The 26834-nt window shown below is 38.2% G+C and overlaps 1 protein-coding gene across 2 annotated transcripts in view; it reads left to right on the top strand.

Moving 5' to 3' along the window:
* KCNMB2 (potassium calcium-activated channel subfamily M regulatory beta subunit 2) overlaps window positions 1-26834 on the top strand; it is a 526027-nt gene that overhangs the window by 77661 nt on the left and 421532 nt on the right. Inside the window, exon 2 of one of the 2 annotated variants that reach the window (XM_049867404.1) lies at window positions 20266-20371. The exons of the other annotated variant lie outside the window; for it this stretch is intronic. The gene's annotated coding sequence lies outside the window, so the exon portion shown is untranslated. The remainder of the gene's footprint in view (window positions 1-20265; window positions 20372-26834) is intronic. 2 annotated transcript variants of the gene reach the window in all.

Genomic DNA, 26834 nt, shown 5'->3' with positions numbered 1-26834 from the left:
TATCCTGAAGAATCCAAAAGAAAGGCACACATGTTTTCCAGTTAAGAAAACGCCTGCTGAGCAATGGGTAATGCCATATGTCTGAGCCTCTTAAGCGGAAAGGACTGGCCAAAATCTTTTTCCTAAAAAAAAGAAAAGCAAAAGGTTATTTTTGTTTGTGGCCTGGCGTTCTGAACTTTTGAAATGTCGTTATTGCATTTTGATCACCATCCCTATTATCTTAAGTGTTCCTGGACCGCTTAATAGTGACGTCCTAATTCTATAATTAATCCAGGAAAATTTACCCTTCTCTGCCTTTAAAGACACCATTTTCTCATTCAAGAAGATAATTCTGTGGATTCCTAACATAGTTTTAAGTGATTTTTAATGTTTTGTGATAAAGGCCTGTACTTCGAACTTCGCCCCTGGACTATCAATTTCTTTTCACCAACTCTTGAGGGATCAAATCAAAAGGCTTTTCAAAATCAGAATAAACTCTGTCTACTGCCTCATGTTTTTCTTATTCTTTTCAGGACAATTTGAAAGACTTCCTCAATAAATGAGAAATGAATGATAAAAGTCAGAGAAAGGGCATAATTTCTTTTCAAAGAGCTACATATCTTACGCCCATCAAACTGGACTTTTCTAACCACGGGGGAAATCTGCAGCCTCATTAAGAGAGAATTCTGTTTTCTTTTTCCACTCGGGGCACCAAAACGGTAACACAATAGTTAGGTAGTGTTCTCCTGATCTAAGGATCTAAATATACCTCACCGGTTGCCATAGAGTTGATTCCAGCTAATGGCCACCCTGTGTGTGTCACAGTGGAACTGTGCTCCGTAGGGTTTTCACTGGCCGCTTTTTTTGGAAGTGTATCATCAGGCCTGTCTTCTGAGATGCTTCTGAGTAGACTTGAACCTCCAAACTTCTGGTTAGCAGCCAAGCGTGTTAACTGTATGCACCAGCCAGGGAATCCAGGTATCTATATAGGACCATATTAAAAGGGTTCTTTAACTCAACACTTTGTAAAAATGGTACACGAACTTATTGCAAAAGACTGAAACCTGTCATATAATCAGAACCAGACACAGTTTACTACATACAGGACACTGCTAATAAAGAATACTAGGTTGGTTTTGAGGTTCAAAACCTTTTTGCTAAGGACCATTGAAACTCCTTTACCATTGATGTTAAGGGATTGATTTCTGCTCTTGTCAGACTCTGCCTTGGTGGGTGCCATGTTGCTATTGCTTCAAATGGTTTGAAGAGTTAAATGTAAAATAAATAAATAAAGGAGTAAAAGAAATTATAGTAAACATGTATCTGATCTTGGAGTTTGTAAGGCCTTTTAAAAGGTAAATTTAAAAGAAGAAACCATAAAGAAAAAGTACGACATATTTCACCATGTAAGCAATTAAAAAAGTTTAATTAAAAAACTAATAGGCAAATTACAAATAGACAAATTTTGCAGCATATATGGCAGGCAGGTGGTTAACAGTCTTTACATAGAGATTTCACTAATAGTAAGGAAAATATAAACCCCCCAATATAACTATCTGAAAGTGAAGAGGACTTGAAGGGCTTACTGATAAAGATCAAAGACTACAGCCTTCAGTATGGGTTATACTGCAACATAAAGAAAATGAAAATCCTTTCAATTGGACTAATAAGCAACATCATGATTAAATGGAGAAAAGATTGAAGTTGTCAAGGATTTCACTTTACTTGGATCCACAATCAGCACCCATGGAAGCAGCAGTCAAGAAATCAAATGATGTATTGCATTGGGCAAATCTGATGCAAAAGACCTCTTTCAACTGTTAAAAAGCAAAGATAATACTTTGAGAACTAAAGTGCGCCTGACCAAAGCCATGGTATTTTCAATCGTCTCATATGCATGCGAAAGCTGGACAATGAATAAGAAAAACCAAAGAAAAATTGATACCTTTGAATTATGCTGTTGAAAAAGAATATGCCCAAAGAACAAACAAATCTATCTTGGAGGAAGTAGAGCCAGAATGCTTCTTAGAAAGGGGGATGGTGAGACTTAATCTCATGTACTTTGGGTATGTTATCAGGAGGGACCAGTCCCTAGAGAAGAACATCATACTTGGTAAAGTAGAGGGTCAGTGAAAAAGAGGTAAGCCCCTTAATGAGATGGATTGATGCAGTGGCTGCAACAATGGGCTCAAACATAGCAACGATCGTGAAGATGGTGAAGGACCGGGCAGTGTTTCATTCTGTTGTACACAGGGTCACAGGAGTTGGTACCAACTGGACTGCATCTAACAACGACGATGACAGTATAACTGTAGGCAAAGTACATGAGGTGGTGATTCACTAAAGACAAAAAAATGCAAATGGCCAATAAACACTTTAAAAAGAGGTTCAATTGCCAGTAATGCAAAATGGTCTGTTAACACTAAAAGGATAATAAAACAGCATTTTTTCATCTATAAAATTGAGAAAGATAATTACATGCACAATAGCCAGTGCTGGCAAATTTCAGCGAAACAGGTAGAGATAGACTACAACCACTCTGAAGGATAAGTTGATATTAAGAATCAAGAGTGTTAAAGTTGTAAACTTTTTGTATGACATTTCTATTTTAAAGAATTTATTCTGATAAAATGATCAGATGTGTACAAAAATATTTATACTCAAGGATGTTCATAGAATGTAGTGAAAAGCTTCAAACAACTTACATGTCCAGCAGCACTGTGTTAGTATATACATATGTTGTTACACTCTACAGCTGCTCAAATCTCTTTTCACAAAAAATGTAATGACAAGGACAATTATGCATCATATAAAGTAAAATGGGAAAAAATCAGATTATAAAAAAATTACATACAATATAAATTTAATTTGAACATTCTATATAAACTTTCCATATATAGACAGATATTGTTGTTGTTAGTTGTTGTCAAGTCAATGCTGACTCATGGTGACACCATGTGTGCAGAGTAGAACTGCTTCATAGGGTGTTCAAGGCTGTCGCCTTTTGGAAACAGATCGCCAGGTCTGTCTTCTGAGGTGCACCGGGGTGGATTCAAACCTCCAACCTTTCGATTAGTAGTTAAGTATGAAAACATTTGTGCCATCAAGGGTCTCTGTGAGACAGACAAGAAGGTTTTAAACAGTTAACACTTTTATGAGTGAAATAATAATTTTTTTTTCTAACTTTGTAATTCTGGGTTTTAACTTTGTAAAGGAAAGTATTATCTTTATAATCAGAAAAAGTATATAAATGTTATTTTTCTCATTGGAATTAAAGCAAACCTCAAAGACTTAGATGTTTAATTATTGTTATTCAAATATCACGTTAGTGATACATGGATAGAAGTTTTCTTTAAAAGAAATAATAACCACATTATTTCAGATAATCCACAGGAAATCTCTGAACTCTCAAATTAAAGCCCCAAAAATATCCCTTGAGGAGGATCTAAACATTATTAATGTCTCTGCTTTGTTTTGAGACAGCTGTTTAGATAAAAAGTAGTCGTTGTGTCCACAAACATTCCAAAAGTCCAATGAAGAAGTTGGCCTCAGTTAAAACCCCGGTAAGTGTGACAATGGAGATAAAAGGACTGGGTTGTTTATTTTCCAGCTGTAGGCAACAGCCATGGGATTTGCCAGCGTAAGTCAGTGTTTCTGCCTTAGCCACCCAAAAGCAGGAATCAGGCTGGTAATCTAGGCTCGGGATTCCACTTCAGAACAAATCACAATTTTATTTGTGTGACTTGCCAAACATCAAAATTTGCCAAGTAATTTTTTTGGTTTCTTTTCATGGTTTTCTGAGAAAGACCAAGCTCATAATTTAGTTACATAACTCAAAATTGGCAACAGACCTAGCCATGCACAAGAAAAACCATTACTAATGTGTTTAAATACCCTTAAATCTGTTTCCTATTTCACTTCTCCCAATTTATTAGAACAATCAGCTCCACTCTAGTTTTCCAGTACTGCTAATTAGTGTTCAATTCCCAAAAGCAAATAAAACTAAGGTCTCCTTTAATAAGCAAACGCTCTTCCTCATCAGGTCTGTAGATGCCCCCCCCCCATAAAAACCAAACTCATTGCCTTTGAGTCGATACCAACTTATAGCGATCTGATAGGACACAGTAGAACTGCCCCATGGTGTTTCCAAGGAGTCATTGGTGGATTCGAACTGCCGACCTTTTTGTTAGCAGCTGAACGCTTAACCACTGCACCACCAGGGCTCCAATTAGGCACCTAGTCATTTTTAATAAGCACTGAGGCGAGTAAAGTATACAAGTCCATTTCACAGAAAATATTCCTTAATTGATATTTCTTGATTGATATCTGAAAGCTGATATCAAATCAATCAATCCAAAATATACTGTGGTAGATTCCTGCTTCCAAATAGGAGAAGTAGATGGTGGCAGACCAATACTGCCACCGAGGATAAGCAAAGCCAGATAAAGTATGGCAATCATCTGTTTGAAGTCAGTCGACTGCTGAAATGGCAAAGAGAATTAGAAGGGTCATAACTCCAAAGACAGAAGAACATAAAAGTAAGCTAACATCTGCAGTTGCTTTTACCCTGGAGGAATTTACCAATTTTGGGTTTTGTACCCAGAGAGGGCTGCCACAAAGGACAGAGAAAAAAACTAAGCTCTGGTTTGAGACCTGGGAGGGGGCTCAGAAACATTTTTGGTTTCCCTCAAATGATATTTACCCAAAACTGGAGCTGTAGAGGGCAAGACAGTCCCTGGGTGGTGTAGATGATTAACATGCTCACCTGTCAACTAAAAGGCTGGCAGTTTGAGTTCACCCAGAGGCACCTCAGAAGAAAGCCTGGTGATCTGCTTCTCAAAAGTCAGCCATTGAAAACTCTGTGGAGCATAATTCTACTCTGACACGTATGGGGTCGCAGTGATGGTTAAGGTTGTATATCAACTTGGCTGGACCATAATTCTCAGTGATTTGGAAGTTATGTCGTAGTTTGGCAGTCGTATGATGTTGTGATCACTTCCACGATGAGATTTGATATAATGTGATCACCTCCATGATAGAATCTGTTGTGAGTAACCAATCATTTGAAAGGGAGCTTCCTTGGGTGTGTGGCTTGCATCAAATGAAAGTGGACATTTTGGCAAGGCTCGTGGGCTCTTGCTCACACTGGATCCTGCGACTGGCTCCTGTTCGTCTGACCTCCAGTTCTTGGGACTTGAATTAGCAGCTTGCTTGTGGTCTTGAGATTTGTCAAGTCTTCACAGCCTGTGAGCAAGAGCCCTGCTCTCTGTCCTGCTGATCTTGGGTTCGCCAGTCCCTGCAGCTACGTGAATCAAGAGAAGCCTCTATCCTGACTCAGGGACTTGGGAGCCTCTATCCTGACTCAGGGACTTGGGACATTCCAGCCTCTACATTCGCTTGAGTCATTTCCTTGATATAAATCTCTCTCTATATATATTTATACACTTTACTGGTTTTGTTTCTCTAGAGAATTCAGCCTAAGGCAGTCACCCTTAGTCAGAACTGGCTTGATGGCAACTGGTTAAGAAAAAAAAAAGGAAGGAGAATTCAAAATGTAAGCAGAAAGCTTCTAAATTAATAAGTAAAGCTTTAGATCATCTCATAAAGAGACATAAAAGCATGGAAAGGCAAACCACAAAATGAGAGCAAATATTTGCAACACACATATAGCCAACAAAGATTCATAGGTAGAATATACAAAGAACTACAGATCATTAAGAACACGTGATAAAATGCAATTCCAAAAAGAGGGGGTTACAAAAGATAAGAACAAGCACTTCACAAAAGAACATATCCATTTGTCCAATAATCATAAGGAAAGGTGTTCAACTTCATTAATCATCAGGAAAATGAGAATTTATATCACGAAACTATACCAGTACACAAACACCAGAAAGGCTAAAATAAAAAACAAAACAATTCCAAGTGTTGGTGAAGATGTAGGGCAACTGGAACCTTCATATACTATTGGTGGGAGAGCAGACTGGAAAAATGCTTGGCAATATCTACTAAAGCTAAACATATGCATATCCTTAACCCAGCTATTGTACTTCTAGGTGACTCAGCAGAAACATCTAAGCATATGCCCCAAAAGACATTTTTGAGAATCTTCATAATAGTACTCTTCATAGTATCCCAGTGGAAACGACATAAATACCCAACAGAGTAGATTGAAAAAATAAAACGTAACATTCATACAATGAATACTATTCAGCAGTGAGACAGAACAAACTATATACAACTACATGGATAAATCTCACAAACGTAAGGCCGAGCACATGAAGCAAGACCCAAAACAGGGCATGTTTTCATTGAAGAGCATTCCAAAATTAACCCACGGTGCTAGAAGTCAGAAGAGTTGTTACCTTTTGGGAGAAATCAGCTGTATGGTCACAAGAGAGGGCTTCTGGGATCCCAGCAGTATTCTTTTTCTTAACCTGGGTGCTATTCAGACGGGTTTGTTTACTTCAAGAAAATGTATCATGCTACATACTTGTGATTTCTACATTCTTTTGCATAATATAAAATATTACATTTTAATAAAATGTTTACGTTAAAATTTGTAGAAAGAGAGGACCTGCCAAAAGCTAACCCAAGATAACTGCCTTAGACAGAGACCAGTATGAAAATTTCAGTGTGCCCTGAAGTCTTCTGTTAGGCATACACAAATGATTTCAACATTTTTATCTACCAAACTGCCCAACAAATATTAATAAAATATCTACTTGCTATGCTAGAAGGAAAAACTTAGACCAGTGATACGACACCTGATCTCTTGGTATTTGCCATCTCTTTGGGGAGACAAGATTGATGACAAAATAATTAGCAAATACAGTATGAAATTCAGGGCAAACTCTCTCTCTCACTAGATATATATATATATACACATACATGTACACATATACATACACACACATATATGTGTATATATATACATATATATATTCAGAAAAGGAATGAAATCACGGGAGCATAGATTAAGCTGAAAATGCTTTAGGAACAGTTGCTGAACCTTGAAGGATGGATAGGATTTTGTTTAGCATAGTTTAGAATTGTATTTTACAAAACTTATATATAAAAGCAGAGCCCTGGTGGCGCAGTAGTTAAGAGCTTGACTGCTAACCAAAAGATCAGCAGTGAGAATCCATAAGCTGCTCCTTAAAAACCTTATGGGTCAGTTCTATTCGGAGTCGGAATTGACTTGTCTTTTTCAGATATATATATATATTGCACCTGATATATGCATATATATATATATAAACTACATGCATATATATATATAAACTATATACTGAGATAAAATTATTTTAGAAAACTTTACACAGGAGCTATATCTGTCTATATTGCTCATGTCTTATATTGGCAGCTACTATTTATTGAAAATATCAGGCAGTTTTAAATGAGAACATCAGTTCCTGGGAATCTCTTGTGACCAGAGGATGTATAAAGAAGAGAGACGAAGGTTCTCCAAAGCCCTTGCTACACAAACATGATAAAGGTGAAGGTAGATTGTAGGGAAATGAGACATGAACAATCAAAAAGTACTTCTAGGCAAATGCGAATAAAGACAAAGGGAAGTTTTGTATAAATGTGGGGAATAAAAGGAGTACTAAAGGGTCTCTGAGGACATTGCATAGGATAAACCTGATATTGTAATGTAAGAATATTTGCTCAGAAGTTATCTTTAAACAGTTCCCAGCGTTTCAGTTATAACAAGCAAATAATGCAACAGGGCCCTAGAATCCAGACCCCTGAGTCCTTTTAGGAGTGAGCTAACATTAATTTTGTGCAATCTTGGAAGTTCTTGGCTGATTCAGTTTGGGAAACTGTCTCAGCCACCAACCTATTCTTTAAGGTTCGTACTTCCTGCCCACAGAATAGGATCATGTCACTTAGAAATGGCATGGTCAGACCCTGAAAACCTATAAACACAGAGAAGTAAGGAGAAGGAAAGCCCAAACCCCAAGACAGCGTTTTACCCAAACTTCTCTTCTAATGGGGCCGTGGTAGGACAGTTCCCACTCAACTCTTATTAAAGCTGCCCTGAAAGAGTCACCTCCTCAACCAGCAACGTGATCAATGCACTGCTGCCTCCTTGTCAAGTCCCAGAGTAGACTGACCCGACACTGATCCCTGCAGCTTGCCTTGTTCCTTCACTGTCACAGATTCTGCTCCTTTCACAAATCCACCATTGTCAGATTCTACTGCCACCCTGGTAGCTGAGGCCTGTCCTGGTTTGGAAAGCAATTATCACTGGACAGGTTATTGATTTGATCTGTTTACAACATGCAAGGATCATTGATGTCCACACTACTACTGCCCAGCTGCCACCCACAAATATTCTGATTTAATTGTCTAGAGCATGGCCTGGTATCTCTTTCAGTTTCCTAGTGTTATCAGAACAGAAATACCACAAGCGGGTCATTTTAAATAACAGAAGTTTATTTTCTCATAGTTCAGGAGACTAGAAGTCTGAATTCAGGGTACGGATCTAGGGGAAGTTCCTATCTTGCTTATTTCAGCTTCTAGTAGCTGCCAGCAATCCTTGACGTTTCTGGGCTTACAGACACATCTCTCTCTTTGGCGGTCTTTCTCTTCCCCTTGTGTGTGTCTCTGTGTCTATTCTGGTCTTTTTTTTTTTTTTTTTAACTCAGAACTAATTAAGTTTTAGGGCCCACCCTACACTGGTATGGTCTCATTAACATAACAAAAGAAAACCCTCTATTTCCAAACAGGGTCATATTTACAGGTACAGGGGTTAGAATTTCAACACGTTTCCAGGAGACATAATTCAATCCACAGCGGTATCTAAGTACCTAACATAGACCCTTTTTGTCACATTTGAAAGGCTTATAACAGGAATTCTAAAGCTGTAGTCCATATACATAAGCTTCAGGTATCCAACCTTCTAGAAATTATACACAACATTTTATGTGTGGATAGGTTCATTTTCCCTAAAGAGAGATGAGAAATTTCTACATAAAAGACTGCTGGAATTTTTTTTTCCCCTTTTTTTGGAGGAGTTTTATTGAATCCATCAACTGGTAAGAATTGATGTCTTAAGAATATTGAGCCTTCTTATTCATTACATTTATTTGCATCTCACTACACTAGCTATGTATTATATAATATGTTAATATATTAAATAATAGCTATGGCTGCTAAACAAAAGGTCAGCGGTTTGAATTCACCAGGCGCTCCTTGGAAACCCTGTGGGGCAGTTCTACTCTGTCCTATAGGGTCCCTATGAGTCCCTGTGAGGCAACTCGACAGCAACAGGTTTTTGGTTTTTTGTAATGTATTATTTTGAAGCCCTGGTAGCACAGTTGTCAAGAGCTTGGCTACTAATCAAAAGAACGGCAGTTCAAATCCACCAGCCCCTCCTTGGAAATCCTATGGGACAGCTCTACTCTGTCCTATAGGGTCACTATGAGTCAGAATGGACTCAACAGCAATGGGTTCGGTTTTTTGGTTTGTAATACGATATTTTAGAATTTTCAATGTACATGCTTTGAATACCTTATTGATTAAATTTATTCCTAAATATTTTACATTTTATGATATTTTAAATAATAGTGTTTGTTTAATTTCAATTTTCAGTTGTTTGTGTTAGTATACTGGAATACATCTGATTTTTGTAGATTGACCTTGTACCCTGCACTTAATAGATCTGTCAGCTATTTTATAAATTCTGTAGAATGTTCTCTATTTTTATCTGTGAATAAAAAGTTTTAATATTTTGCCTTTTCTTTTTCTTGCCTTACCACGCTGATTAGAACCTCCGTACAGCGTTGAATAGAAGAGGTGGGAGCAGCCATCTTTGTTCTGCTTCTGGTTTTAAGAGAAAGAATTCAGCCTTTTACCACAACGTATTATGCTAGCTGTCAGGTTTTTGTACATGCCCTTTATCAGGATGGAAAAACTCCTTTCTATTATAAATTTGCTGAGAATTTTTATCAGAAACAGATTTCGGATTTTGTCAAATGACCAAAAGGTCAGCAGTTTGAATCCACCAGGCACTCCTTGGAAACCTATGGGGCAGTGGATTTGTTTTTTGTTTTGTTTTTTATTGAGATAATCATATTTTTCTTTTTTAGTCTGTTAATATGGTGAATTACATTGAATGATTTCCCAGTATTAAGCAATCCTTGCCTTCCTGGGATAAATTCTGTTTAGTTGTATTGTACTGGATTTAATTTGCCAAAATTTTGCTAACGCCCTTGACCATCTGTAAATTGTTCCTGCTTTTACTTGATGTTAAACGGTGGGGTGCGGTTCTTGGTTCTCCTGGTCCAGCCTCCATTTCAGGCAAGGCTTTTCACATGGGTCTTGTGGTGAGGCATTTTCAGCATTCCTTCTTCTTCACTTTCCCATGGCAACAAAACTCTTCTATCTACCTGTGGCAGACCTTGTACAAGAGAGTTCTCTGACCATTCCCAAGTGGTAGCAGATCTCTGATGTATACAAGTGCAGGATTCTTAGTCCAAGAGGTTTTCTCACACCTCCATCAGCAACCCTCATGGCAAGAATGTTTTCTGTCCTCCACCAGTGTCCTTTGTTTCACATGAGAGAAGGATCTGGGAAAATGGGCAGTGTTTGTTGCCTGTCACCCAATGGCACCCAATTGTTTCCTACACATCTATCCCACCATGGGGAGAGAGGGGTTCTCTCCAGTCTCTGGTCCTGCCGCCAGGCTCTCTGTTGGCACTTGGTGAAGGTCCATGCAGAAGAGTTTGTGAGTGAAGGCAAATTTTCCTTGTGTTTGGGATGCCTAATTTTTCTACACCAAAATCTTAGTGTTATTTACAATTGTGTCTGATTTTTTTTTTTTTAATTGTCTTACCTGTTTCGTTGGTAGTCACCTATCCCTCCTATACTCTGCCAAAGCTGAAACAGTTTGAGTCCATTGCCCCAAGAAATTCGTCCCTCTTTGGAATTCAGTTCTCTTGGTTGTTTTGTGACCTCAGCTTTCTGATGGCTTTCAGAAAATAATGATTTCATAGATTATCTGACTTTATCTCACTGTTAGGATGGGAACAACATTCTCTTGCAACTTTCCACATCCTGAGTGAAAGCAGAAATCCCCTGCTTGATTTTGATTGGGATTAAAATCTATAGATCTTTGGAAGAATTTTCAACTCTACAATATTGAGTCTTTCAGTTTATGTATATATATATATTTTATTTCCAATGATTAATTTCTAATTATAATTATGACTATGATGATATACTGTAGTAGTTACACACATTGAATAATGCCAGGGAAAATTATCCGTACTGAAGTCTAGATCTCCTCTAGGGCGGTAAGGTAATGGAGGTAGGAAGCAAAAGTGGAAGGAACAGAGTGACACCTTCTTTCCTTTCATTTTTCAGCATCATAACTGCTAGAAGTCAAACAGCTACTATGTAATGGCAGATGTAAGACTATAACTCTGTTCTTGTTGGCCCCCAGTTCAGGGGTCTTTCACACACACATTAAACATGCTAATATATTTTGAAAAGGATCCTTTGTATTGTTCACTTTTTTGTTACAAGAAGTACGATTGGGTAAATTTTTCAGAATATCAAATATGTCCATGTGTTCATGACTTTACAAATTAATAATCCCTATCCTGAAAGCTAAAACTTTCTACCTTGATTATCTGTACTTCTCTTTCCATCAAGGAAAAAGAAGTCTTTGCTTCTATGGAGGTTTTTTGTTTTCATCTTTCTCAGTGTTCTCACTTGGGCCTATCATTTTATGTCACTTTGTTTCTTATCCCCTTCTGTAGAGCCTTTGGGATCTCATCACCTGTGAAATTGTTCTTTCAAGTTAGCTAGCTATTTATTTTATAACTCAACTGAGCATGACCAGGGACATGTAGACACCTCAGTAGCATGAGCTGGAAATCAGGATACAGATGAGAAGGAAAGAGGTTTTTAGAACTTCTGATGAGTCTAATTACCCTACAGTAGGACAAATCCCCTGGGGAAAGATGCCAATACCATTCAAGGAAGCAAAATGAAGTAAACTGTTGTCTGGACATTTTCCCAGAGCTATTGCACTCTTTCAACCCAGTAAATGAAAGTTTTCCACTCTTTATTTAAATTTATGGACTTTTGATGAACTTTTCCTTGAAAGAAAAGAAAGGCTCACTAGAACATAATGGTAAAGATTTAAGTAACTTGCCCCCAGAAGTTCCATAAACTAGGGAACAAGATTTCAGTCAGGCTGTCTGACTTTAGACTAGGGTAGAGCAAAGTGTAGCCCACTGACTAAACCTGGCCTACCAAATGAATTTGTAAGTGAAGTTTTATTGGAACACAATAATGTCCATTTCATCCTCGAAAACCTTCCAAAGATTTCCAATTTCTCCAAAACATTTTACATGGCACACAAGACTATTAAAATATTGAGACTTAACTACCCCTGCAGACATATTTTTCGTCTTCTGCTGTATACTGCAGTCATACAAAACTTCTCTCAGCTCTTCAAAATTATTATGCTGTATCTTGCCTCTGGTGGTGCAGTAGTTACAAGCTCGCTGCTAACCAAAAGGTCGGCAGTTGGAATCCACCAGCAGCTCCTTGGAAACCCCATAGGGCAGTTGTACTCTGTCCTATAGGGTCACTATGAGTCGGAATCGACTTGAAGAGAATGAGTTTTTTGTTTTTTCACTGTGTCTCTGGGCCTTTGCATATATACTCCTTGGATTCAACTGCCTCTTCGTATAGCTCATTCTTTAGTCATCATTTCCTTGAGAAACAGCCTGACCCCCAATAGTTCCATATGAGAACTCTTTTGTTTCATGTAAGAGAAGGATCTGGCAAAGTGGACATGTTGTTCCCAGTCACTCAGTAGCACCCACTTGCCTCCTGTACATCCACCGCTCCATAGGGCAAGAGGGATTCTTTCCAGTCTCCAGCCCTGCCTCCAGCTTCTCTGTGAAGGTCCATGCAGGAGACTTTGTGAGTGAGCCAAACTCTCCTTGTGTCTGGGACTCCTAGTTATTCTATACAACACTGAAATCTTAGCCCACTCTCAATCGTTAAGGATTATTTAAAATTTTACCCGATTAAACCCAGAAAATCTGCTACCAACAGGAATCATACTGTGGTTTACTGTTTGTGATATGTACCAGGGGTTGACAAACTGCAGCCTATAGACACTGGGCTGCTGTCAGTGTATGGTCCATGAGCTAAGCGTAGCCTTACACTTTTAAATTGTTGAAAAAAAACTCAAAAGAAAACACTTCGTGACATGTAAAATATTATATGAAATTCAAATTTCAGCGTCCATAAAGAAATTGGAGCCCAGCCACACTCATTTATTTTGTATTTTGTCACACCCTGGGGAAGGTATTATGGATAAAATGATGAAAGAAACAGTATTGCCCCCGATTTCATATACTTCAGAATACAGGATACCTTTCTTAGTATGTGGTCCATAGGAAGCACTCAATAAACATTTGTGGCATGAGTAAATAACTGAAACGATTTGGCCCAGGAATCAGCTGCAATGAAGCATAGAATCCAGCCAGATTTGCCAAATCCTAGCCAAATACCCTTTGTCACTAGATCAGGCCTCCTGCCCTATGATTTTAGAGCAATGTTATTCTTAAAGTAGACATGAAATTAATATTCCTTCCAATGTCTGAGTAGTCTTGGATGGCCCCTAGACTATAGGTTCTAATATGCTGAAATGTTATAAGAAAACCTTCCCTGTTATGCTCACAAAGAGTAAATAATGACAGAAGAACACTTCTGTTCAAAGCTCTGCTTTCAAACAGCATTTTGATAAGTTCAGGCAGACCTCAAAAGCAAAGCTTATGGAAAAAAGTATATAAAAGCAAGCCCCGTGATTAACTATATCCAGATGGGAGAAAAATGTGTTGACATTTCAACATGAACAGCCTTCAATTCAAGCCAAAAAAATCCCCATTTAAACTTTCCAGTCAGCCAAAATTTCCAGCTGCCTGGATTCTCTGGTGAACAAACAGGCCAGCCCACGGAATAAGGTCACCGAAGAATGTGCCAGTAATCACAAGCTGTAATTAAGCGGTAATGACCCCAACCTGAAGCTTTCTGCAGGATTAATGAATACCTGAGAAGCCAGTGGCCTGAGGCAGACCTCATTCTATCTGGTATGCCCTGGGATAAAGTGAATGCTATAAACAAAATGTGTTTCCAGCTTAAATCATCTCCTCCAGTTATCTTTCCCACTACTATATCACAGACTTGGACTTTTTATGGCATTCTTTGTGGAAAAAACGCCAATTTTAATCAAGAAAAGAGAAAGGAAAAGCTGAAGCAAGTGATAGAATAAATTTAAAAAGAGTAGGACGTTCCTTTTGAGTGGAAAAGTAGGGATGGGCATGAATTATCCTTTGAACTGCCAACCTTTTAGTTAGCAGCTGTAGCACTTAACCACTATGCCACCAGGGCTTCTGATATCCTTAGGATATTTAGCCCTAATTTTCAGCTTTGTTCCCCCCCATCAAAAACAAAGGAATATGCATATTTATTGTATGCAAGATCATGGCCGTAAATTTATCACTGTAGTAAATGTGAAGTGAAATGATAATTATTATCAATAAAGATTATCATCATCATTAGTACGTTCGTTAATGCCTTGGCTTCACTAATGAGGAGAAAGGGAACAAGTAGACTATCAGGTTAGTAAGTAAGGCTACCTTCAAAATATTGTTGTTGATGTTGTCAGCTGCAGTCGAGTGGGACCCTGACTCATAGTGACCCAATGCACAAGGGAACAAAACACTGCCTGGTAATATGTCATCCCCATGACTGGTCATGGTTTGGACTATTGTGATCTACAGGGTTTTCATTGGCTGATTTGGGGGAAGATAGCCAGGCCTTTCCGTAGTCGGGAACTCTGCTGAAAACTTTTCAGCATCCTAGCAACAGGCAAACCTCCACTGACAGACAGATAGTTGCTGTGTGAGCTGCATTAGCTAGGAATCAAAAGTGGGTCTCCCACACAGAAGGTGAGAATTCTACCATTGAACCACTAGTGCCCCCAACAAAATATCAGCCAGCATTTATTTGTTGCTTACTATGAACATGACTACCTCCATTTTATAGGTAATGAATCTGAGTGGAAACTTTAGTGGTGTAGTGGTTAAGTGCTATGGCTGCTAACCAAAAGTTCGCAGTTCGAATCCACCAGGCACTCATTGGAAACCCCTTTGGGGCAGTTCTACTCTGTCCTGTAGGGTCACTATGAGTCAGAATTGACTAGACAGGGATGGTTTTTTTGGTTTGAATCTGAGTACCGGAGAAATTAAGTAGATTATCTAGTCAGTAAAGAGGTTGGAATTCAAGCCTAGCCCCTCTGATTCCAAGACCCAATCCTGAAGCTACAGCTGCTAACCAAAAGGTCGGCAGTTCAAATCTGCCAGGAGAATCCTCGGAAACTCTACGCGGCAGTTCTATTCTGTCCTATAGGGTCGCTATGAGTAGAAATCAACTTGACGGCAATGAGTTTTGTTTTTTTTTAATAACCTTACTGATATGAAGAGTCCTGGTGGCACAGTCGTTAAAGCGAGCAACTGGTCACTGAAAGCTCGGTGGTACAAAACCACCAGCGGCTCTGCAGACAGAGATTTACAGTGTTGGAAACCCTACGGGGTTGCTATGAGTCAGAACTGACTCAGCGACAGTGGGTTTGGGTTTTTTGTTTTTTGTTTATTTTTTGTATGACCTGGCTGATAAGAAAGTTCTCTGTAAATCATCTAGAACTGATGGAATATGTTTGTCAGGGTGAGAATGTCAATAGGCAAATGAAGCTGGTGGCAGAAGAGCAAAGGCAGTAACGAGCCCTGGAGGTGCAGTAGGTAAGAGCTCAGGCTGTTAACCAGAAAGTTGGCAGTTTGAATCCACCAGCCGCTCCTTGGAAGCCCCATGGGGCAGATCTACTCTGTCCCTTAGAGTGGCTATGAGTTGGAATCAACGGAACAGTAACAGGTTTAACTTGGTTTTCTAAATTTGGAGTTTTAGCTGGGAAAAACTCAGGAACAATGGGCATTTTTAACATAGGATGTGCTCTTCATGCCATCTTTAGGACATGGTAGTGTTTCCATTTCTTGGTATGAATATAGAAGCTCTAAGACAACTATGGTGGAGTAGTGGTTAAGCGCTACGTCTGCTAACCAAGAGGTCTACAGATCAAATCCCCCAGGCGCTCCTTGGATACCATATGGGGCAGTTCTACCCTGTCTTATAGGGTCACTATGAGTCCAAATCAACTTGATGGCAATGGGTTTGGTTTTTTTTAAGACAACCATAGCTTCCGAAATATATCCTACACTCACACTAATTCTACTTTAGTCCACCATGTCTAAAATTCACTTTTTATTTTATTTTACGTTTTAAAAATAAATGATTAAGAGGCTTAAAATGTAAGCAAGCCTGACTTAAATTCATACGGAGATGGGAAAGGATGTTCTTAGTACTTTTCTTTAAGGTAAGAGCAGGAGGCCAGTTTTATAATTTGAGAAATTAAAAATTATCTAAAAATAATTATAAAAGTCTTTTATGCCAATACTCAAAATAAGGGGGAAGTAGGGAAGGGCATAAAAGATTAGATAGATAATAGACAATAGATATAGAATCTGCAGAAAACAAAAATGGAAAAGATAAAAGCAACTAGATACTTATTTCCCTATTCTCATCTCCCTATTCCCAAAGTGGAGCCCTGGTGACGCAGCGGTTAAGAGCTACTGCTGCTAACAAAAAGATTGGCGCTTTGAATCCACCAGCTACTCCCTGGAAACCCTATGGGGCAGTTCTACCGTGTCCTACAGGGTTGCTATGAGTCAGAATCCACTTGACAGCAACAGATTTGGTTTTTGTTTTTTCCTCTCTCTATTCCCAGAGTGGGTGGCCAGGCATTCATTCTCCCTTAGCATTAACTGATGGCAGGGGGAACATGAAGAATGCTTAGGAGAGATAGTTGTCTACAGTGAGCCTTTATTTCCAAGTGTGGCATGTTCTTATAGTGAAAGGGACAGGGTATGGTTGGGTGTCAGAGCCTCATCTGGAAACACACAATGTGAGGTATCCATTCTATTCCCAGACCATGTCACAGTCCTCTCCAGACATTCCCCCGACCCTGTTCCTCTGCAGCAGAAGCAGACTGGATCATGGTGGTCTCTTTCCCCCAAGGTTGTTACATCACTATGAGCTCAACTGCTTGAGCTTGCTTAGGATGACAACACTTGGCAATATTCAAGCAAACAAAATATTCTTCTAACCAGGTCTCAGATACCAGTGTAAAAATTATGTTTGGATCGAGATGTATTTTAAGTCAAAGTATAGTTAGGTTCTAATACCTTAAGTCTAACCTCTCTCTTTTTTCTAAGGAGAGAAAATAGGAAGAGTATTTAATATAAAAGTTCCCAATACACAGCTAAGCCTACTTTACCTTTCCTTATTTTCAAGTCCAGATAATCACAACCACACCTACAAAAATGTCCCATTCAACCATGCGCTATCAAATTTGAGGGGCCTAATTTAAGTATAAAAAAAAATTTAAGTATAAAAAAAAAAAATTTTTTTTTTTTTTTTAAGTATAGTAGACAGAGATAAAAGAATGAAGAGGCTGTGGGTATGGGTGAAGACAGAGATAAAAGAATGAAGAGGCTGTGGGTATGGGTGACTGATTTTATCTACTTTCATAAATAGGAAGTTCTGCTTCCTGTTTTCAAAACAGAAAGTTACCTTACCTTTCAAACAGAATGGCCAAGATTACAGGACAAGAGTGTGACTTAAACTTCTGAGTAAGTAAAGTACATTTGCAAAACTGATACTGGGGCATTAATTTAAGAGAGGAAGAGAGAGAGTGAGGTGGATTTTCAAAAAGAGTGACTGAACTTAATATCTTTGCTAAATTATGAACCATGTACAATCTACCATCTAGCCCAATCCCAGTCCTAGTTCAGACCTTGAGTCCAGACCTTAATTATGATTATTGCCCTTCCAGGCCTGGATTTCCCTGGAACAAGATGGGCATGGAGGAAGGACATGAACTAGACCTAAGAAAAGTCCTTTCTCAGTATCAGGTTGTAGAATACAGAGGTAAAGGAGCACAAGAGTCTATGCCAGCAATATCTATCCCAGCCCACTCTGTGATATAGTTACTTTCAAGTCACGTCCCTCTTCCCATATCTGGTTAGCTGCTAATTCTAGAAATGGTAAAGGACCCCAGGTGGAACTTGGTCACCTGGCTTCCCCAGGGGATTCAGTGAGAAGGAACTTTGTTATCTTTGCATTCATAGACAATCATTACCTCCCACTTAAATTTCTTCTTTAAGCTCTTTCTAATTTGATAGTTCTGAACCAAAGGCGTGCATTTGAACCATCTATAAAACATTTTACCAATCCATATTGTCTGCCCTTTCCAGATCTCAGGAGTCAGAAGCCTTAAGGACAGGTGCATCAGCCTGTGTAAAAATAAACAAAGGAAAAAAAAAAATCCAATGATTCTGAAGCATGTGTCAAGTTAAGAACCATCGTTCCAATTTCCTTAGTTTTTCCTCACATCAAAAAATCTAAAATCCCCTCACCATTCTAGCTGCTACTCTTTGGGACGTATTGGTTTGTAATTGTGCTTTTTAAAATAATGACACCTGGTAAGAAATATAAAACTCCAAATATACATAAGAAAACAGGGCTATCACCTCCATTACTCCATCATGGCAGCCTAAGGAGCATTCACTCTTCTTTCAGCATTAGCAAAAAATCTTTTCAGGCCGTTCATGTCTGTCTTTCCCTTGTCTGATTGTGCGCCATTTTATGGGACTAAGGATCTCCTAGAGGTGTTCCTGATGTTTTCTGCAGTGATCCTCAAAGTTTACTGCTGAAAACCCAGTTGATCCAATGCAGCTCCTAATCTGCTTTCCTTCTTTTAGAGACCCTCATGGCTTCAGGACTGCCACGAGTTCTTGTATTCAAGACTGGCTATGTCATCAATGGTTCATTCTTGTACCTTTTTCTATGCATTAGACAAAAGAGGAAGAAATTGTAGGCCATCGTTCTAATCAGTTGAGATCACTTGGGATCAAGATTCAAGGGTGTTCATAGGATAGTCTAGATATATGATACTTGCATATTGATCAGCCTTTCATAAATCTCCTCATCCATAATCTTAATTAAAATGTTGAGAGGACATTAATAACTGCCTGGCACTTCATGTCAGTCCAAAGTAAGGAAGGTCAGTAAAAGTATATCGACTTCAATAACTTGGACACACCATAGGTTAGAATCACCTCACCCTCTCTGATGCATCCTCTTGATATCTGATGTTTCTCCTTCATGAAAGGTCACACTAGAATGATTTCATAGCTCTTGGAGGAAATAAGTTATAAGATTTATTATCATGAACTAGTTTGTATCAGAGTCCCACGGAAACTAAGGATAAATAATTTATTATTGTGATTAAAATAAAAATGATGCCACAGACCTTAACATTCATCCATCCATTTGATTGAAGGGTATTCATAGAAGCGATGATGGTGAGATTTCTCTCTTGTGCTTTGGCCACGTTGTCAGGAGGAACCAGTCCCTGGGGAAGGACATCACATTTGGAAAAGTAGAGGGTTGGTGAAAAAGCAGAAGACCGCCAATGAGATGGATTGACACGGTAGCTGCAACAGTGGGCTCAAACACAGCAACAATTGTGAGGATGGTGCAGGATCGGGCAGTGTTTCATACACAGGGTTGCTGTAAGTTGAACTGACTCCACGGCACCTAACAACAGTCTCCTCTCAGCACCGATACTTCGCCTACATGATTTTTTCCAGACCTTTCAGCCAGAAATTGCTGCATAAGTGGGCCTTTGAAATAGCAACGCTTTTTAGACCTTCAATTGAAAGTGAAACTGAAGCAGTTCCGACAGTTACCAAAACAAACAGCATTTCCACGCCCCTGGTACTCTCTATACACATTAGAGATGTCAACAAGCTATTATCTTTGCACACTGTATGCTATATTGGTGTACAAGTGTATGATGTGCCGATTTCTGCACACATACACACACACACACACACACACACAAAACCTAGTTTCAGTTCCTTTCTGGGCTGAAGTAGGCTTTTCAATAGCTAAAAGCACGTCTCTGAGCTCTTTATGCCAACACAGGTTGGAAATCAGGGAAAAGTTCCAGAGAAAGAACCCTCCCTTCCTCGCCTCCCTTCCCTCCGTTGCCATTAGCACAGGTCTTCAGGGCACGTCTTCTCTCCTGGGTTTCTCTGTTTGTTTTACTCACTCTTTTCCTGCTTCTCTGGTCAGTACATTTTTATGAATAGGCCAGAAAATGCTCAGCACAGCACAGCACCCTCCATTCTACAGGAAAAGAACTGAACTTTATCTTGGAACATCCCAAAGATACAGTGAGGTAAGTCATTTTAAAAAACAATGAGTAGAATGATTTTTAAAGAAGTGGTGTTACTGTGTCATAATAAGATATTCCTAGTGGAATATTGGCCTAAATTTTACCACTTTCCAATAGGGAAATATAGCTTAGCTATAGTATCAAAAGAAGCCATCATGGAGCAACAGTTAAACGCTTGCCTGCTAAGTGAAAGGTTGGTGGTTTGAAACCACCCAGTTGCTCCCAGGGAGAAAGGCCTGGCAACCTGTCCCTGTAAAAATTACAGCTAAGAAAAACCCTGTGGAGCAATTCTACTCTGTCAAATGGGATCATTATGAGTCAAAATGGACTCAATGACATCTACCAACAACATAGTATCAAAATAAGAAACCATTTGTGTTTGTTGATAAAGTTTACAAAAGTGTTTTTCACCATACCATGTAAAAGCATAAAAATCATAAGGAAATTTTAAAACAATCAGATTTGTTAATGATTTACATGACAAGCTTAAAAGTCAATCTTTTAAGCTTTTACTTACTAGTATAAAATTGCATTTGACATAAAAGTCGAATTTGCTATTTATATTCCAAGGACTCCTTGTGTGTCCCATTGCTGGTAAAGCAGGAACGATCAGGCACTGGAAGCAAATATGAGCCCACGTCACGAAGGAAGTGACCACCCATTCTAATGGAAATATCCAAGCACAACGATTAAATTTCAGAATTGAGCAATCGTGCTTTCCACACTTTTTTAAATTATTGCCTTCTCATTTATCTTGAATATTCAGCTAATATTTGAAACAGTATTGAGAAATTATTTAAAAAGATGCATTTGATCAGAACTCGCCATGAAAAAGTAATTAAATAAGCCCCCAAACCAAAATCATCTCTTCAAGGCTTTTGACAAAATTAAATTGAAAGCCAATTCTCGAACATCCGAAAAGGCTTTCATTTAAGTACTCCAGAGCAACAGAAAAGAGAGCTTGTTATTAACCTCACCATAAAAGGCAGCAGGTGAACAAATAAAATGGTTGTGGTCTAAGAGCAAATGCTAGCTGAAAACATATACTTACGAAATGTATACGCATAATAAAAATTAAAATGTATGTTAGGAGTTGCCTCAGATCTCCTAATAACACAAATCTAATACATCAAGCATAATATTTGTATGATATTTTTCATAAAATAACACTATGCCAATGGTTCATAATACTAGACTTCAGTATTGGCCATGTGATAATTTTAGATTGTCCACCGTTTAGTGCATGTTACTGGGAGAAAATGCTAGAAGTCACCCGTATTTTATAACCCATATACAAGGCAACTTCTCTGATGTGTAAATTCCCCAGGCAGTCTTGAAATAACATGATGGTAATTAAAACTAGGATGAATTTTTTTTGTTGTTTTTTGCTTCCAGGTACTTTTTTTTATAGCTTAGAAACATTTTGTATAAAACATGTTGTTATTTTGTGTAATAATTTAAAATGCTAAATGTGTTATTTCTTAATTTTTTGTTGTATATCTTAAGTCTAATAAGAAGTCTATTAAGGAAGTCATTTATGTATTTAAATCCCCAACCTGACAACCATTAAAGTAAAAAATTTTTTTTACTTTTACTAGTTTAAGTTTTGCCAGTGTTCCAACATAAGGGGTCTTGAGCTGTAACTTTTTAGAGATAAAATCCATATATCCCCAAATGCCTTAGAAATATTGTGCAAAATATAACAACAATGTTCTGCCTAAGTTTCATCTTACAATTTCTTGCCTGAAAAGCAAGGGGATTGTCCAGTGCTAAAGCTTAAAAATATTACTAGATTCATGTTTAACAGGGGGCTTAATCTGGAAAATCCAAATCTAGAAAGATGGACTGAAATTTCCCTAAATAGCAAATTGAGTCAGCTTTGAAAACTTATTTTCTGGCATGCCATAAAGTCCTCTGACCACACACCATCACTATCTGTTGACTACAGTGCTCCTTTTAAGCAGGCGGAAATTCCTCCCTAAGTACTAAACAACAGAATCGTTACCATCATACTAATATATGTGATCAGAATTATTTAGTAACACATCCTAGTAGAAATTATAACTGTGCTTTAGTGGAATCCATTCTTCTCTCTGAAAAATTCATTTTTATCATTTAGAGTTTGTAGTCGCTAACGCACAACTGCAAATACATGGCTTGTTAATCATAAAAACTAGTATGTACACAAAGGAGTGCAAGAAATTTTCTAATAAACATGGATTCAACTTGTCTGTCTGGAGATGGATACTAAAATGTATAAAACATGATCACAGTGTTTTAAGAGTTTATGGTCTCGTTGGAGGAACCCAGAAAAGTACACAGAAAACAGTTAAGTAGCAGGGGCTGATAAATACCAAAACGAGAAGTAACAGCAGTAATTTCCAAATGAACTTTGGAAGGAGATTGATGTAAGTTGACGCCTCAATAAAGACCTCAGGAACTTGAGGGAAACTGTGCCACAGAATGGATAGCTAAGCGGAATTTGGAAAGACTAAGGGAAAGAAGAGGCACTCAAAGGACACCTCTACTTTCTAGCCTTCCCTAACTTCCCTGGGCACAGCTAATGACTTATTTATGTTCCCATCAAATGCTTTACAAGCAGTGACACTTGTGCTGTGCTGTAATTAATTGCTCATTTGTCACATTTTCTTCCTTCTTCATTTTTATATTCCCACTGCCTTGAAGGTGCTCAGTAAGTGTGTGTTGAATGCAGTTTTGAATGACTGGGAAGCAACAGAAGCAAGGACGCAGAGCAGAAATGAGCACAGCACGTTCAGGTTTTATTGAAAGAATTCGCTGTCAGAAGGAGTTATGATGAGGATAATAAAAGATCCATTTAAATGGTTAGGACAAAGTCAGACTTGGGAAGGCCTTGCTTATGTAAATTGGCATTACCTTCTCACAGACTCATGGTCCTATTTATCTTGATCAACCAGCCCCATCATTGCCCAGCCTTCTGTGACCAAATACTAACCAGACCAGATCCTTCAGTATCAATCCTTAGACTTTATTCTGCCCAATAATGAGTCACTGGAGAGTCCTGTGATAATAAACAAAGTGAATTTTTTTTTTTTAAGATTAATCTGGCTGAGTAGAGGGTTAATTGGAGGGTTAGGAGACTATTGCAAAAGTCTCGTCTAGGGAAAAAAAACAGCAGTAGAAGCTTAAAAGAAAGGACACTGGAGAGGAATAATGGAAATAAATTGGCATTGATAAGATTTGAGGGAGGATGTTGAGGGAAAGGAAGGGTTAAATATAGCTTCACATTTCTGTGAGGAGGTAACTGTACTGCTAAAAGAAGTAAACCTAAAAAGTAACTCTATGGGGGTTGTTACAAGGAAAATATGATCAATTCATGTAAAAGATGTGGAGTTGAGGTGATGGTGCAATATATAGTGAGGAAAAAATATATATACATATATGTTATATATACATTAAATATATGGTTCTGGAGATATAAGAGGTAATCTAAACAGTAATAAGAATTCATGCTACGAGTGTGGGTAAAGGTGGAAGACAGCTCCGAACAAGTGATTAGAAAATTATCTGAGCGTCCTTGAGTAAGTCATCCAATATCTCTCTATCTGTAAAACAAGGACGATACCTCTGCTGTTTGCCTCACAGGGCAGATGTATAGGTCAAATGAGAGTTCCCAAACTCATTCTTCGAAGCCAGCATATCCCTGATACCAAAAGCAGGTAAAGGCACCACAGAAGAAGAAAATTACAGACCTATGTCCCTCATGAACTTGGATGCAAAAATCCTCAACAAAATTTTAGCCAACAGAATTCAACAACATATCAAAAAAAAAAAAAAATTGACCATGACCAGGTGGGATTCATACCAGGTATGCTGGGATGGTTCAACATTAGGAAAAAAATCAGTGTAATCAATCCATCATATAAATAAAACAAAAGACAAAAACCACATGATCTCATCAATTGATGTAGAAAAGGAATCTAACAAAGTCCAACACCCATTCATGATAAAAACTCTCAGCAAAATAGGAATAGAAGGAAAATTCCTCAACATCATAAAGAGCATTTATACAAAGCCAACAGCCAACACCATCCAAAACAGAGAGAGACTGAAAGCATTCCCCCTGAGAACGGTTTTGAAAACCATAAGGTGTTATGTAAATACATATGGCTGTTTTTCTGCATACTTATTTCTCTGTCCTTCCCATGATCTTTTTTCATATAATTGAATCAACACATGATAATCAAAGCAGTAATATTAACAGCCAAGTAATCACAAAAACACATATGATTATTAATACCAAGAATCAATCTAGTTTATGTTCCACTCTACATCACAGAGATACTGTAAGGGAAAAAAAAAAATCTAAAACAATGTAAACTGAAATAAATAAAAGCATTTTTTCCCCTATAGTTTGTTATGTGCCCAGCATTGTGCCATGAGAGTTACCCACATTATTTAATATTTTAGAAAGCCAATACAGAGAGAATTGTCCTATTAATATGGAAGGTAAGGCACAGAGAGATTAAATAACTTGTCTATAGTTTACATAGCTAATGCCATACCATCTTCTAATCTAAGATGACATCAATTGTAAGTACCATTATTATTTTATCTATCACCGTCCAAAATAGGGGACAAAAATGTGGCCAATTAAACAATGGCATGTCATCAATTGCAATATTTGCCCTAATTTCAGAAATATCGAAGTATGGAGGAAAAAGTACATCTTGAAATTGATGAAAGACTGTAAGTTATAGCTAGCTACCAAATGCTTTTTTGTTTTCTACCATTGCATGATACTGCCTCTCATTAGAAAGGTGATTTATAAATCTCTGTTGCAGGGTGTAATAGATTGAATTGTGTCCCCCAAAATTTGTGTCAACTTGGCTAGTCCATGATTCCCAGTATTGTGTGGTTGTCCTTCATTTTGTGATCTGATGTAATTATCCTATTTGTTGTAAATCCTAACCTGTATGATGTTAAAGAGGCAGGATTACAGGTAGTTGTGTTAATGAGGCAAGACAAAATCTATAGGATTAGGTTGTATCTTGAGTCAATCTCTTTTGAGATATAAAAGAGAGAATCAAGCAGAGAGGAAAGGGATCCTATAACCACCAAGCAAGAAGAGCCAGGAACAGACCACATCCTTTGAACTCTGGGTCCCTACACTGAGAATCTCCTACACCAAGGGGAAGATTGTTGACAAGGAGCCTCCCCCAGAGCTGATAGAGAGAGAAATCCTTCCCCTGGTGCTGATGCCCTAAATTTGGACTTCTATCCTCCTAAACTGTGAGAAAATAAAATTCTGTTTGTTAAAGCCATCCACGTCACTCGTGGTATTTCCTTTATAATCACACTAGATAACTAAGACACAGGGGTATCACCATTTTTCTAATACTCAGTAGCACAATCAGCTAGATTTGGAGTATAGGCCTATGGCTTTAAAATCAAATGAGAAACGGGACAAATGCTGTTCCATCAGCTATACCCCATTCCTTTCCGTGGTCTATCTCACTAAGAAGAATCATAGAAGGATCCGAGTGCCTTCAAGTTGTCCTGGACATAAGACCACTGCTGACATTACTCAGACATTGGGACTCTTGCCAGGGCAGCTCTCCTATGATAAGAAAGACTCTAGTGTCTAGGAGGAGATTTAGAGGAGACTGAAAATTATTTTACATAAGAAAAAGAGATAATAAAGTCCAAATCCATTGTAAAACAGACCGTCTAGCTGGCCTGAAAGGAATTTTTATTATCAGTGGGACCCATTGTTAATGCCAGTTTTTATTCCACCAAAATCCCAAGATATAACAAGTAAGAACACAATCAGCACAAGGCACACTTTGTTTGGCTCCACAACGTGTGGTGAAAATTATTTGTGTGGATTCATGCATATATCATCATTTTGAGATTATTTTTACATATCAATCAATAAATATAAAACTGAAACAATTAATGAGCTGTATTCTACAAATCAGAAATTATATTTTAAGCAGTCAACAAAATATTTCTTACAAATGTATCAATTATTGTGAGTCTTTCTAAAACTGTTCCTAATCTCTAGTTCTATCAATCTCTCTAAGGTCACACACCAGCAAAAGAGTAGCAGGGGCTAGTATCACCTCAGGAACCACCACCAAGCTCTGTCTGTTTCCAGTTCCTGGACATGTAGGCAGTGAATATCAAAAGGAACAACCATGGGGCACACCAACAACCAAAGGGAAACGGAAAGGAAGTATACACTGGTCACATGATTTTCACTGGGTTAAAAATCTCCAGATAGAATAAGTGGTTTCCTGATTCACATAAAACTGTGAACTCCGTGAGGGCAGTACCTCCATGAAGTATTCCCCATATCACAGTGGCTGACAACAAAAGCTTGATGAATGAACGAACAAGCAGAAAATCAGTGACTTTCCATAATTATTTAGATATCTACCTAAGTTACTAAACCATTGACCTCATAATCACACTGGATTAGATT

Source organism: Elephas maximus, chromosome 23, assembly GCF_024166365.1.
Source record: "Elephas maximus indicus isolate mEleMax1 chromosome 23, mEleMax1 primary haplotype, whole genome shotgun sequence".
Taxonomy (NCBI): Eukaryota; Metazoa; Chordata; class Mammalia; order Proboscidea; family Elephantidae; genus Elephas; species Elephas maximus.
This window is presented reverse-complemented; position numbering and strand designations above follow the sequence as displayed.